This window comes from Brachypodium distachyon, chromosome 3 (genome assembly GCF_000005505.3).
Source record: "Brachypodium distachyon strain Bd21 chromosome 3, Brachypodium_distachyon_v3.0, whole genome shotgun sequence".
Taxonomy (NCBI): domain Eukaryota; kingdom Viridiplantae; phylum Streptophyta; class Magnoliopsida; order Poales; family Poaceae; genus Brachypodium; species Brachypodium distachyon.
In genome coordinates this window covers 45,436,743-45,451,473 of record NC_016133.3, presented here as the reverse complement: position 1 = coordinate 45,451,473, position 14,731 = coordinate 45,436,743, and positions in this window count along the sequence as shown.

Sequence of the window (14,731 nt, the reverse complement as noted above, 5' to 3'; positions counted from 1 at the left end):
AAATTTGTTTTGTCAATCTCAACAAAAATAAAATGATTTGTTTTGTTAACAATACCTATTGTTGTTGCAAGCGGTCCCGGCCAGTGCCGTCATGATTATTTTGCTGTGTAGTCCACCTTTGATCCAGCTTTCAGATTTAATTATGCTGGATAAGCAAGATCTAGAATTTATGTTTATGTCATTGACATGTTTGAAATGTCTTCTAGAGATGAGATATGCAGGAGCGATCTGGTTTTCATTGTGAACTGATTGCACCTTCCATGCATAAGAGCCACGCCATTGAAAATTATTTGTTTTTGTCATGTGATCTTTATCTGTCATCAATATTAGTTTGCCTTACTGATATCTAATTGAAAGAAAAATAGTACGCCTTTCATATACTTTTTGTAGGACTCTGATCTTTCGGTTTTTTACATTTAAGTGCTCGCTCGGAACATATGAACAGAATGAGTAAAATTGCTGCGATGACAATTATTTCCACAGAAAGCTACAAACGAGGTCAAACACCACCTTTGAGAATTCGGATGTATAATATGTTGGAGAAGTTTAACTGAACAAAAACGTTTTCTAGTTTGAAATGATGTCGTCCGTATTTATAATTTTATACTTCTACTAAGTTAACTTTTCAAGAAAAGGAAATCAAGAAATAAAACGACAAATAGGTCCTGGAATCTGTTCAACATTGGAACATAATCCATGCTGAAATCTCGATGTAGAGCCAGCACGAATACATGGGCTTTGAAGGAGAAACCATGAATTAGGTCATAACAGAAGGGATAACTCCAGCACTTGGGCAGTCCATTAAGAGTACGTGCGGAGAAACCATTAAGGAGGTCATAACAGAAGGGATAACTCTGTTAAATGCCTTAACAAATTAAAACTCCAGCGTCATAGTCCCAGAAGAGAAGGCAACGAAAAACACCCCAAAACACAAGGGATAAGAAAGGCAAGCAAAAAGAGGCAAACCTCACCATGATGGGTCAGCCAATACAAAACCAATGGAAGCTTCCTTGTTCTCCCTGGCATCGATGGTGATCAACCGTGACAAAGAGAAATCCTTTAACACTGTTCAGCCACCGGAGAGGATTAATGATGATAGGGCCTTTCGGCCTAAGTAGGAAAATGGATACAACATTGCAGTCTTTTTTTTCATTTATTTTTCCTTTCTTCCCGATTAATTTCCGCGGACGAAAGAGGACCCTTGATCGTTGAAATGTTGCAGATTCAAATGGATGGATCATTAAGGCTGCCCACAAAATAAATAAAAAAGATGGGTAATTAAAGGTCAAAGAGCATCACTATAGCAAACTAATGATTAATTCGTATTCACGACCTTAGATAGTTCTTCCAACCATGCACAATTGAGAATGTCATCATCGCCCAGCTTAGTCTTACTCCAGTTTGCGTTGTTAAGTATGAGAAAATTGTCATGCGTGGAAAAAAGGTGTAATACGTTGCCCTGGTCAGAAGGCGGAGAGACAGGAGCCAGCTTATACAGTAGAGACTAGAGAGAGGAAGCTATAGGGTTTTTGACTAAGTCTGTTCACGTGGGCGATCGAGACAGACATGCCAACGTAGTTTAGTTTCTTTCTTAATTAATCCCCTAATTTGACTAAAATCTATAGATATACTCCCTCCAATCCTAAATTCTTGTCTCAAATTTGCCCAAATATGAAGATATCTACTCTTAAAAGACGTCTAAATACATGTAATATTTCAACAAAAATTTAGGATCGGAGGGAGTATTAATTTAGGCAGCTCGTTGGACTGGCGGTTCCTACTCTGTGTGATGCGACATTGTCATTTCCATTAATATCGGCACACTAAATTAGTTTACAGCACGGGAAAGTAGGTAGGTGTGTACCGGTTGATACGTACTTGGCGGCATTCCACGGGAAGCTGGCGGTGCTCTCGTTACAAGTACCATTAATTTAGGCAAGGAGGATATATATTCATACATTCTGCAAATCATCTGCCAATAATATCTAATACTTACACTTTTAAAAATAGAAAATTACATTTTTCGTCTCTCAATTTGTCAATTTGTCGGAAAGTTCATTTTTTCCCATAGAAAACATTTTACTTTTTTCATTCTCCAACTTTCAAAACTGGACAAATTTTGCCGCTCCAGCGACCCGAAGCGGTATCAGCGTTGCTGGTTTTACTTCTTCTCCATCACGCCTCCTTCTTCCATTCTGGCGACGGCAAGGGCTTGCCCACGTCGATGGTTGACGACGTGGGAAGAGGCGGAGGAGGGAGATGCGATCGTCCGAGACAGATGAATTCGGAGGAGCCAGATCAACAACAACGGGCGGTTGTCGGTGTTGAGCGCCGTCGCGGGAAGGCTCCAAGGCGTCTGTGCTTCGCAGTCCTCATGGTGCCGTTGGCGAGGCGGAAGAGCGGCGCAGTCCGCTAGAGTTGCGGAAGGCGTCGACGGATACATGGCAGTGTCACGGAACGGTGCGACGAGTGGAGCATTGACAGCAACTTCGCCGAAATGCATGAAGAATAATGTGACAGCAGTGGAGAAGGAGTAGTAAACCGGCCACGCGGACATAGATGCTGGTTTCGCGCCTCGTGTTTGGCCTTGTAAACTTACGATAGATTCCCTAGAGCAATCCCCAGTGGCTGCAAAATGACAAGTCCCTACTATTTCTATAAGAAAGAGGAAAACAAAGTTTAATATTGCTACATGTTTCTCCAAGAACATACATTGTATTTGTATGTACATGCCTTTAGCAGAAAGGAAATGACCAGGTCCAGATGAAGAAATAAAATTTGTCACATGCTTCTAATCATATTCTTGTTTTATATTTGCCCGGTCATTTTCCCAGCATTAAACGGGGAGATTCGCACAAGGGGGCAAGGGGGCCCTGAACCGCAACCGCTCAATGAATCGCTGGAAAAAAATAGACCAATTCCACGGGGAAAACCGAGGTGTGCTTTCCTTTTCTGTAACGGTAGCGTGCTCGAATTCCTTCTCAAGTTTTTATTTGTCGTCACGCTGGATACACAAGTGGTTCGAGCGTGCGCGAACAGTCCCCGAACTGCCATTCCCCAGTGGCAGCTTAGGCAAGAAATCTGTTGCCCGGTTCCATTTTTAGGGCATGAGCAAGCCCACTGGCTTCGATCCTGACAACAAGGGAAGGTAAGCATTAATCTTGTTGGTTTCTCTTTGTCAGCAAATATACTTTCGTTGGCATCATTAATGCAAGGCTGATACACTTGTACCCTAACATCAACCTCAAACTGATGGGCGCCGACGCGCAAGTGCCGACGGTTGGAAGTGCACAGGCAGCGACAGGAAAAGCAAGCCATCGAAAGTGCATAGGCGTCTAGCACAAATTTACGATAAATCAAATTGCATCCTACTGTTAATAACAAAATTTAAGTAGATCACAAAACTATGAACTGCATGTTTGTTGGATATCTAGGGCCCAGCCTAAATAAAATTCCTGAAAAAATCCGAAAAATCCATTTGCTGGAGTGTCATGAGTGAAATTTAGTCTTACCTTACTAGTTGGGATCACGCACCAATCTCGAGTCACCACAACCAACTTATAAGGGTTTGTGCACTTAATTAATTAACTCCCCTAGAGCTAGCTAGAGGAGGAGAGACAACAAACACACGTTTAAACACTCAACAGGCCACACAACGCACGTGCGTCTTCTGAATGGAGTCAGATCATGCTCATGACATTACACGGTTTTGGATAACTGAAGTCTCTCACGGATGCATATTGATTCAATTATTTCAGGAGTTGATTTTTGCCTTGCCTATGACCTCACCGAGTGGTTATATAATGAGGTGAGTAGCCATGGACATTGCAACCCTAATCTCTCGTGCTCCATACACCCTAATCATCCATCGTCCAATTTCCTGCATTGCTTTCAACTTCTCCATCACTACTAAAAAAAAACCCATCCGTGATCCCCTTCCAGTGGTGGTTAAAATGGATCAAAAAACACACCGCCACCGGAAGCCTCTCGAGGCATCCACGAGCGCCACCAGTGACGGTGATAATCACCGCCACGGTTGCCTCACCACCAGTGGCGGTGAATATTGTCCCGAAACAAGTCACCGCCACTGGAAAAGCCCATGGAAACCCTAACAACCACCAGTGGCGGCCTAAAAAAGAACCGCCACTGGTAGACCACCCGATACATGATGGTACTACTCAGTCTCAGTGACCTTCCCTGAACCCCTTAAGCACCGCCCGAACATTAGTTTAGTACTCAACTGGAACGGGAACGCACTGAGCACTGAGTAGTAACCACCGGTAAGTGGGGTGGCGGAATCCTTTTTATGCTGATCGGAACTCGTGTAAACTAGCGAGGTGGGACTAAAGCGGGAAAACAGGTGGGCGATCTCCAGTGGCGGGTCTCAAGTTAACCGCCACTGCTGAGGCCTCCAGTGGCGGTTTATTTTTCCTCCCGCCGCTGGAGCTCACCAGTGGCGGTTTATCCGTACACCCGCCACTGGTGACCTTCTTATATATAACTACTATGCGAGCCCGAAGCTGTTCGAGCTTGCGCGTCTGTCTTGGACCAGCTGCGGCTCTGCTCCTCACCGGCGGCGAAGCCTTGCCAAAATTGATGGCGACGGCTCCAAGGTAGCTCTCCCCCCTTCTCCTTCTTCTTTCTCTCCCTTCTTCCTCCGCTTCTTCTTCTTCAATTTTGCCAAAAAGCCATTAATGGCGCGGTGGCCGGTGGTGGAAAATCCGGCCCCGCTCTCTCTCCAGCGGCTCTCCCGGGCTGCCCCCGATGTCTCTGGAGCTCCCCCTCACCCTAGTGAGGGCCCTCCCTCCCGGATCCCTCTCTCTCTCGCTTTAATTTTGCTCTGATGAGTTCCCTCTCTCTCTAGCTCTCTCTCTCTATCTCTCTCTTTGGAGTCCATGGCCACTGTTGCTTATGGGGGAGCTTAGCCCCTAGGGGTTAGCCCTAGGGTTAACCTTAACCTCGGGACTAGTGTACGTGCATGTTCAAGCATATTAACTGTGTGTTGACACCGGCCTTCGTGCCGTGTATTTCTTATGTGATGTGATACCGGCCGTCGTGCCGATGTGGGTGGGGGTAATTTGTTTTTGATGCAGGCATCGAATTTCGTAGTCTGAAATGCTACTTTTTTAGCAAAGGTCATGCCGAAATTTTCCATTTTTGTCGATCAAGCTAATTCGTTTATTTTTTTTTAAAATTGTGTTGTAGCTCAATGGGCCGTGCTTGGATGTACGAGGACAAGTTACGTGTTGAGTGGATAGAGCGGCTGAAGACTTTTGTCGATGCCGGCGTGGAAGATATGCATAGGAAAAGGGGTGAAAAGATGTGTTGTCCCTGTGTGAGATGTCGGAACAGCAAACTGTACGAGCCAGAGGATGTCAAGATGCACTTGCTCATGCGGGGATTTGTGTCTGGTTATTCAAGGTGGACTTCTCACGGGGAGGATGGCATTGAAGTCGATGACGGCATTGAGATGGAAAACATGGAGTCTGACGACCAGCCTGGTGAAGAAGCATACCGTGGCGAGGATCCAGTACAGGACGTTCCAACCGGTAGGATGGTTGAAATGCTGGACAATCAACATCTGCAGAATCAGTTGGATGACTCCGAGGATGAGAGGGTGTCCCGTAAGTTTGAGAAGCTGAGGGAGGATGCCGAGACACCGTTATATAAAAATGCCGGCGTGGATAACAGTGTGCTAGAAGTAACGCTCGAGCTTTTGCGTATAAAGGCAAAATACAACATCATGGACTCGGGATTCACGGAGATTCTGAGTTACCTACGTACGGTAGTTCCTCTGGGCAACAAGTTGCCTAAGAGCACGTACGAGGCGAAGAAAGTTACATGCCCCCTCGGGTTAGAGGTCATCAGATACCATGCTTGTCCGCTGGACTGCATCATATATAAGGGCGACTACAAAGACATGCACAGTTGTCCAGTATGCAAAACATCCCGATACAGGAAGAAAGACCCCAATCCTGACGACAGCGCGGAGGAAGAAGTGAAGCGTGGTCCGGCGGCAAAGACGGTCTGGTATATCCCGTGTGGCACTAGGCTGGATCATGGTTCCAGAACAAGAAGGAGGCCAGGTGGTTCGTCTACCACGACGCGACTCAGGAAGATATCGATCCCGAGAGCGTGTACCGCAACGATGATGGAGTCCTCAGACACCCCGAAGATGCGGTGCAAAGCCCAGGAACATCAGATCGGGATGAGTACGGATGGGATCAATCCATTCAGAAACTTGAGCAGCAAACACAGCACATGGCCGGTGATCATGTTCATATACAACCTCACCCCGTGGCTTGTCATGAAGAGGAAGTACATCCACCTATCAATGCTCATACATGGCCCTAAGCAGCCTGGAGCTGATCTGAATGTGTATCTGGAGCTGATGAAGGATGAGATCAAGGAGCTTTGGGAGAAGGGTCGAAAGGTTTGGGATGCTCATAAGAAGGAGGAGTTCACCCTTCAAGCAGCTCTTCTGACATGTGTGCATGACTACCCGGCGAACGTGAACTCATCGTGCCAGTCAACACATGGGTACAAAGCCGTGTACAAAGTGCGGGACAAGACAGAAGGGTTGTTCCTGCCAGAATCAAAAAAGATTGTGTACATGGGACACCGTAAGTGGCTGGAGATGAAGGACCCGTGGAGGGATGATAAGAAAAACTTCAACAGGAGGGCAGAGAGGCGGCACAAACCGAGGGAACTGACTGGACACGAAGTATATGAAATTGTCAGGGACCTCGAAGTCGTGACCGGGAAAGCACAGCCGGTGGCTGGTCCAGATGGCGGCCTTACGTACAAGAGGAGGTCCGTGTTCTGGGACCTGCCTTACTGGAGGTTCTTACAGAGCCGTCACACCATAGACGTCATGCATGTCGAGAAGAACGTGTGCGACAACCTGTTGGGCTTGATGATGCACCACGAGGACAAGTTAAAAGATGAACCAAAGGCACGGAAGGACCTGCAGTGGATGGGGATAAGGGAGAAGCTGTGGTCGATAGAGGAAGAGGCGCCGCAGGAAAACAAGAATGTTGAATGGACGATATATACGCGATGCAAATCTGCGTGTTACAGTCTGAGCAAAGCCGAGCTGCATAGAATGTGCGAGTGTCTCCATGGCATCAAAGTTCCATCGAACTACTCATCCAGCATCAAGAAACTCGTTGACATGAAGAGCCACAAGCTGGGTGGCATGAAGTCTCATGACTGCCACGTGATTCTCACGCAGCTACTTCCGGTTGCAATAAGAGGCTGCATGGAGCCATGGGTGAGAGAGACGGTCATGAAGCTATGTGACTTCTTTGACACGATCGGCCAGAAGTCGATCACGGTGGACCGTTCCCTGCAACTGAGGGACGCAATGATACAGATATTGTGCGAATATGAGATGTTCTTTCCCCCAACGTTCTTCGACATTATGGTCCATCTGATGGTCCACGTCACCGATGAGATCTTGTTGTTAGGGCCATCGTTCCTGCACAACATGTTTGGGCCCGAACGATACAATGGAGTGCTGAAGCGATATGTTCGTAACAGAGGGCGTCTCGAAGGAAGCATCATGGAAGGCTATCATGCAGAAGAGTGCGTTGAGTTCTGCATTGATTGGTTGGCGGACCGCAAACCCATAGGGTCTCCAAATAACGACATAAGGGGAAGCTAGAAGGTGAAGGTGGGCTTGGCCGGAAGGATCTTGATGTGCATGCCCGGCAAAGAATGGATGACTTTATAAGAGCACACACAATGGTGCTGCAACTAGAGGTCGAGCCGTTCATCGACATGCACATCGAAGAACTTCGAAACCTCAACCCTAACAGGAATGATGATTGGATCCAGCGAAAACACAATTCTACATTCGCCATGTGGCTCAAGGATCTTTGGTATCCAAGGGCTGCGGCGAATGAAGATGAGAAGATTGTCCGGAAGTTGTCACGGCTTCCCGACTGCAACGTCGTGACATACCAGTCGTACGCAATGAATGGGTATACGTACTACACCAAGGCTCAAGACTGTAATAGTACGTACCAAAACAGCAGTATCGTGCTCGTTGCTGAGACGGCGACCGACAGTGAAAGTCAGACTGAAGCGTACTACGGCATGGTCGAAGAGATCTGGGAGCTTGACTACACCTTCACCACCATCGCCATGTTTCGCATCACATGGGCACGCGATGTCAGGCATGAAGATCATAGGTTCACAACAATGATTCCGCCAAAAGAGGTTCCCCGTCATCAGGTGAACGTCAAAAGAATCTCGGCACTGCTTGAACCATGGCAGTTTGCTTCCAAATGCAAACAAGTCTTCTTCATACAAGACCCGATAGCGAAAAACCACGTAGTCGTGAGGAGAGGCAAAAGGAGCATTGTTGGGGTCGACGGAGTAACTTCACAGCAAGACTATGAAGGTTTCCCCGATCCCACGACCAGGCAAGAAGAAGAGGTGGCAAGGCGGACGATCCAGACAAGAAAGAAGTCAAAATTACCCACACAAGATGGGGCCTGCCAGAAGCAGCCACGATGAGGTCCAAACGTATAAGAGGAAAGAAAAGACAACAAAGAAAAAAGACAAGATTGTCCAATAGTTCCCTATTTGTGTAATTTTGATAAATTATGCTCGTTGATGATTTTCAATGCCATTTGAATTCTAACGAGGTTCGAATTTTAACCAGTTCAAATTTGAAAACAAATGCCGTAAATTTCTTCGAAATTTTTTTCTAGTCATAATGCATATTTTATTTGCTTCTTTCGATTTCGGAAACAATTAAGAGATATGGATTTTTTTTTTAAACTTATTACATGTTATGTTCATTATAAAGGAGAAAAAAAGTTTTTAAGCCCGTCCGGGTCAAGTGAGCGTTTCGGGTTCGGGCCCAGCCAGGCGAACCCAGGAGCAGCCTACTACCTACTAGGCCAGCGCAGCCCCCGGCCCACAGGGCTGTAATCCGAGCCCACAAAGAACAGTACAGGTACCGGGCCCACAGGCCAGGCGAGGAGCACATGAGACAGGTGAGTGAAATATTCGGAAGCTGACGGAAAAGGGAAGAATGCCTTTTATGCTGGTCAAAACGCTTGTAAACTAGCGAGGTGGGACTAACTCCCACCTCGCCTCGCGCGGCAGCCCGCAGAATAACCATCCACTGGAAGTCTTACCAGTGGCGGTGATTACAGGGAAACCCGCCACCGGAAGGGGGCACCAGTGGCGGTGATTTTCCTGAAACCGCCACTGGTGAGTGCTACAAGACTTAGTGATTTCCCAAATCTTATCCCACTCACCAGTGGCGGTGATTTGTGTGAAACCCGCCACTGGTAATGATTTCAGAAGGCACTATTATATTTCTATTATATTCTCTGCGTTCCCAAAAAATATAGCAGTTTTATTTTTGGGTGTATAATAATATTGTTTGTTCCCAATACAAGTTTTAGACATTAATTCATATTATTTAATACAAATTTCTGTGATTATGTGTGGCTTTGGTGCTAATTTAATTCCATAAAATTCAATTTTCATCGAAATGAGCTGAAACTTTGCATGGAAACACCTCTCAGTCTAATGAAGCCACATGGAAAAAATCAAGCTCAAAGTTGTTTTAATGTTACAATTTGGATGTTGGCTTAGAAGGTATGAGAGATATGTACCGAGATGATCCCAATACGGTATTCTTATGGGCTTCATTTGGATTTTTGACACCAAACTTCATATGCAGGCATATTGTTGTGTGAGAAGTTTCCATGCCAAATATCAGACCATTATGAGAAATTTTGTAATTTATAACAATTTTTAACCACAGTAAATATTACAAAACCATAAATATTTCATTTTCAGCAATGTATTTAGCATTGAAAACTTTAGCGAGACAAGAAATAATTATTATACACTTGAAAGTACAGGTGCTAAAATTTTCAGAGAGACACAAAATATAATAAAAATATAATACTAGAGTCAAAATATTAACCAATGGCGGGTATATAAAATATCACCGCCACTGGTACGTGGAACAGGAATGTGGTGAACCCTCACTCCTGTTCCAATTACCAGTGGCGGGGTTGTCATATAACTGCCACTGGTGGATCACCAATGGCGGGTATCCGGAAATCCCCGCCACCGGTGGTCTCCTATACCAGTAACCCTAGGAGGAGTAACCAGTGGCGGGTATCTACTAAATACCCGCCATTGGTGCTGTTCTCTACATATATTACAGAGCGGGACTTGGCGAGAATTTCGTATCCGAAGCGCGCGTCTATTTTGGACCAGCAGAGCTTCCTCTTCCTCCCTGACGGCGAAGCCCTGCCGAAATGTCGCGCCGCCGCCCTTCTCCCTCGCCTCCCCTCCCCTCCCTCGCGTCTCCCTCACCGCCGCCCTTCTCCTCGCCTCCCAAACGCTAACCCTAGCCAACGCCGCCGCAAGACCGAGCTCTGGCGGGGGGTCGCAACGGACGACAAGGAGCGGGAAGCCCCTCGCCCCGCAGGCCCCGCCATTGGCTGCCGGATCTGGATCCGGCGGCCTCGCCTTGCCGCCGAACGGCCCGCATCGCCGGGGGCGCGCCCGGGCCTCCTTGACGCTGCCGCCTCCATTGGTCGCCCCGACCCCCGCTGCCTCGACCCCACCAACCACGGCTGCCGCCCCGACCCCGACCACTGTCGTTGCGGCCCCAACCGCCGACCCCGCCTCCACCACCGCCCGCCGCGGCCCCGACCGCCGCCGTCGCCGCCGCCATTGCCACTGCCGAGGTAAGTTTTCATTTTGATGCTTAGGTTTCATTTTCTGTTTAGGGTTGTTTTTGTTTAGGTTTAATTTTCTGTTTAGGGTTGTTTAGGTTTAATTTGATGTTTTAGGGTTGCTGTTTGTTTAGGTTTAATTTTCTGTTTAGGGTTGTTGTTTAGTATATAACTTATAAGGGTTAATTTGATTAATCTTAGGCAAAACAGAAATTTCTTGTTGTTTAGGGTTGCTGTTAGTTTAGTTAAATGATTAATTTGTTATATAACTTATAAGTGCTCTTTTCTGTTCACTTATTAGTATATGTTGCTGCTAGTTAGGTTAACTTGCTGGTGCTTAAGATAATTTGATGCTTATTTGATAAATATGTTGTTGTTGGTGCTGTTATTGGTGCATCTGATCCCGACCATCGTGTCGGTTGATATGAGCAATGTGGACCCGGCCGTCGTGCCGGGTCGTTGAGAAGGGTCCGGCCATTGTGCCGAGGGGGTATATGTGGGTGGGAAAATTTTTTATGCATGTATAAAATTTGGACAGACTCATTTGTTGTGTTACAGCAATGGTCATGCCGAAATTTTCTTGTTTTATAGCATAGGTCATGCCGAATTTTTTCATTTTTAAAATTACTTTTTTAAGTGTTGGATAGTAACCTCAGGCTCGCGTTGAAGAGGTGACTGAGCAGCCACCGGTTGTGGAGGGAGAAGTCCAGGAAGAAGTGGGGGCATCTTCCTCGGGCTCGGAAATTGCCATGAGCGATGGCTTCGAGCAAGTCGAAGAAGGAGCCGAGGAGCAGCTGCTCCTTGAAGAAGCAGCTAACGAGGAAGAAGCTCAGGGTGCGACGTCTCAGGCTACGGCGTCGACTACTCAGTCGAAGTCCAAGCGGGGGCGAACAAGGTGCCGTCGGAGTCGTGGGTCGTCACCAAGGTCAATAAAGAAGGCTACCCGGAGGAACCGGTGGACGCTGCAGAATTATTCTCCAACACATGCAACGCCATCATACGGGGACGCGCTCGGATCTATCAAAGATGAAGCGATGTCCCTGAAGCTGTGAAGCAAGACTGTTACGAGGCGGTATGGAAGCGGTTCATGCCTGCCAATGATGAGATCCGCTCACGTAACGTTGGAGTGGCGGATGCACCAAGTCATGAGGAAGGGCCACAACACGTGGCAATATAACTGTAGGAAGCTCATCGGCAAAGACTGGAAGACTGTGGTTAACAAGAACTGGAAGGGGATCTCGGAGGAGGACTGAGAGAGGTTCAAGGTGTGGGTCAGGTCCCCTGAATTCAAGGCCAGCCAAAAATGGTACAAGGAGCTTCGTGAGAAAAAGCCCTTCGACCACCGCCTCGGCAATCGTGGACGCCCCAGAAAGGAGAAGGTGTGGGCGAAGGAGGACGCCGCATTGGACCAAGCCGGGATACAGCCAAGGGCCCCAACTTTGCTTCGCGGTGAGCGCTCCAGCAAATGGCTGCGGTCGTCCATGACCGCAAATCAGTGGGCGGGCCTGGAGCCTATGTCAGAGAAGCAAGAGGCTGCACTCATAAGGCCGTCTTGACATCTTTAATTATCGGTTGGGCTTCTTATACTCACATATAAGATTAACACCGAGCATGTTGTTTTTTGTATATAGGGTGCAATGGCAGAGTGGGAGTCGGATGGCTCCCACTCATCTATCAACCAACAGTGGGATGATGCCATCAGCTACGCTCTGCAACGAAATGAGAAGGGGCCATATGCGAGGTGTCGGTTCCGGGCCCTTTCGCAGGCAGATGGCGAAAGAGCAAGGTTCCCGAAAATGCAGAAGAGCGTCCAGCAAAGAACAGATCTCAGAGGAATTAGATGAGATGATCCGGGTGTTGGCGAGGGAGGAGCTCAGAAAGCTCATGCAGCATGCAAGGGACCGGCGTGACGTCGACAACTTCATTGATCATGGTGTTTTCCCGCTGATGCCCATCCAACCAACCCCACCCACACCGGATCCGTGCCCGCTGGGGAATAAGAGCACCTCATGCTCTGGCACCGAGTGCCAGCTTGACCCGCTTGGGCCACCCAACAAGAACCTCACAGTAAGCGTCTTCGCGCGCTACGAAAAATAGTGAAATACCACTATCATGCTCCAACCTATTATTGATGTTGCCATGTTTGTCATGCGCAGAAGGGCGTCAAATGCCGGCTACACATGCCGACGGTGGGGAATCCACTAGGCGCGCGCAGGTTGCTGATGCCGCGTACGACCGTGGTGCACCACGTGACCCTGCGAGACGACATAGTTAGGGTGCAGGTGGACTCCGTGCTCAAGGGCTTCGAGGCTGAACCGGTCCCTTATCGTCCGCACGAAGAGGCGACGACCCTAAGGGATTGCGTCAACTCCTACGTCATTTGGCCTAGGAGGTTGGTGGTCCTCGCTACAGAGTCTTCTCGGTCTCCATCTCTGTCGCCCCGCCTCGGTCCGTCTCAACCCGCCCGGTGCCTGACGTCTCCGTCGCCGCTTGGCGGCTCACCCGGTCCTTTGGACTACGAGCCCGCGGAACGAGACTTCTCACCTGCGGCGGAGTGCAGCGACGACAATGTAGGCCAAAATCCTCCGTCGCCGCCCAAACCTGAAGCCCCGAAGCCATCCGTACCAAGACCCGTCCCTCGGAGAGCCGCAGCAGCATCGGCCCCGTTGGAGCCCCGTCCAAGTGCCCCATCTGGGATGCAGGTCCCCCATAAACCGGACAATTCCGATTTCCTGAGACGCAAGAGAAACAAGAGGGGGACAGGTGGCAAGGCAAGCAAGGGCTCCTCCAAGGAGGGGAAAAAGTCGTCTTCTACGGGAAGACAACCAAAGACCGCGCCGCAGATAGAAGGGATTTGGGAAGAGCGACCAGACATTCTAAAAATGTCCACCCACCTCCGTGTTGGAGATAGATTGCCTGATGGATCTTATTTCGTGGACAGGCGATTCTCCCAATTTTTGTTGTTGCACCCCGGACAACCGATGGTGTCCCAGGATGACCTGTATCGCCTGCCACGGGAGATGCAAGAGCTACATGAAAACTATATGAATGTGGCATCATCAGGCGCAGACCTAACAAATCTGAAAATTAGGGTTCGAGTGCCAAAGCATTATGGCTTCTTCGACTCCAATACGGGGGAAATCCAGAGGGAAAACGACGTTACCTTCGGAATTGACTTTCTCGACTTGTTTCACCTCTTCAACCGCAAGTGCCTTGACAACGCCATATTAAGACTGTGGTGTGTACACTATACGAGGGAGGCCTATAGGGTGAAGCAATATGGGATGGCCGTCGCCGACCCCCTTCTCTTCAACGCCACTTTCCTTGGTCCAGACCCATTGTTGACGAAAGTAGAAGGTTGGCGATTGAATACCTCACTCAATTCATGTTGAAGCACCAAGACCGCCGTTTTGTATTGATATTGTAACATCTACAGTAAGTTGTTTCCAATTCGCGTGAATACATACATATGTTTCCGTCGGAAGACTTGCTTGTTATATTATTTGGCTAATACAATGTGCGTCCTTTTGTGAAACAGCGACCATTGGGTGACAATCGCCATCTGCCTCATTCTTGGAGGGGTCACATATTTTGATCCACTACGACGCAAGGAGAATGAACCACAACGCGACTTTGAGCCGATCAAAAATGTCATCAACGCAGCCTATCGTGACGCGGTGAAATGGTACGCGATGCCTGGCTTCAGCCGCAATCCTGACGCTGCCCTCAGGCACACTTTCAGGTTCCCCTGCGAGCAATAGCCTGAAAGATCCGTCTACTGTGGTTAGTACTGCGCGCACACTATTCAGCAGTTCATCAACGACTTCCAGCCGAAGGGGAAGAAGACCTTCGAAGAAGTGAGGAATTGGTTTCTGGCCAACGCCGAGTTAGGGCACAACTCAGAAATTCTCGTGTACGAGATCCAGAAGGACATCGAAGAAATCCTCAACAAGGAGGTTCTCAAAACGAGCGGGGATTACTACGGCGGCGGGATTGTCGCCAAAAGTGGTTAA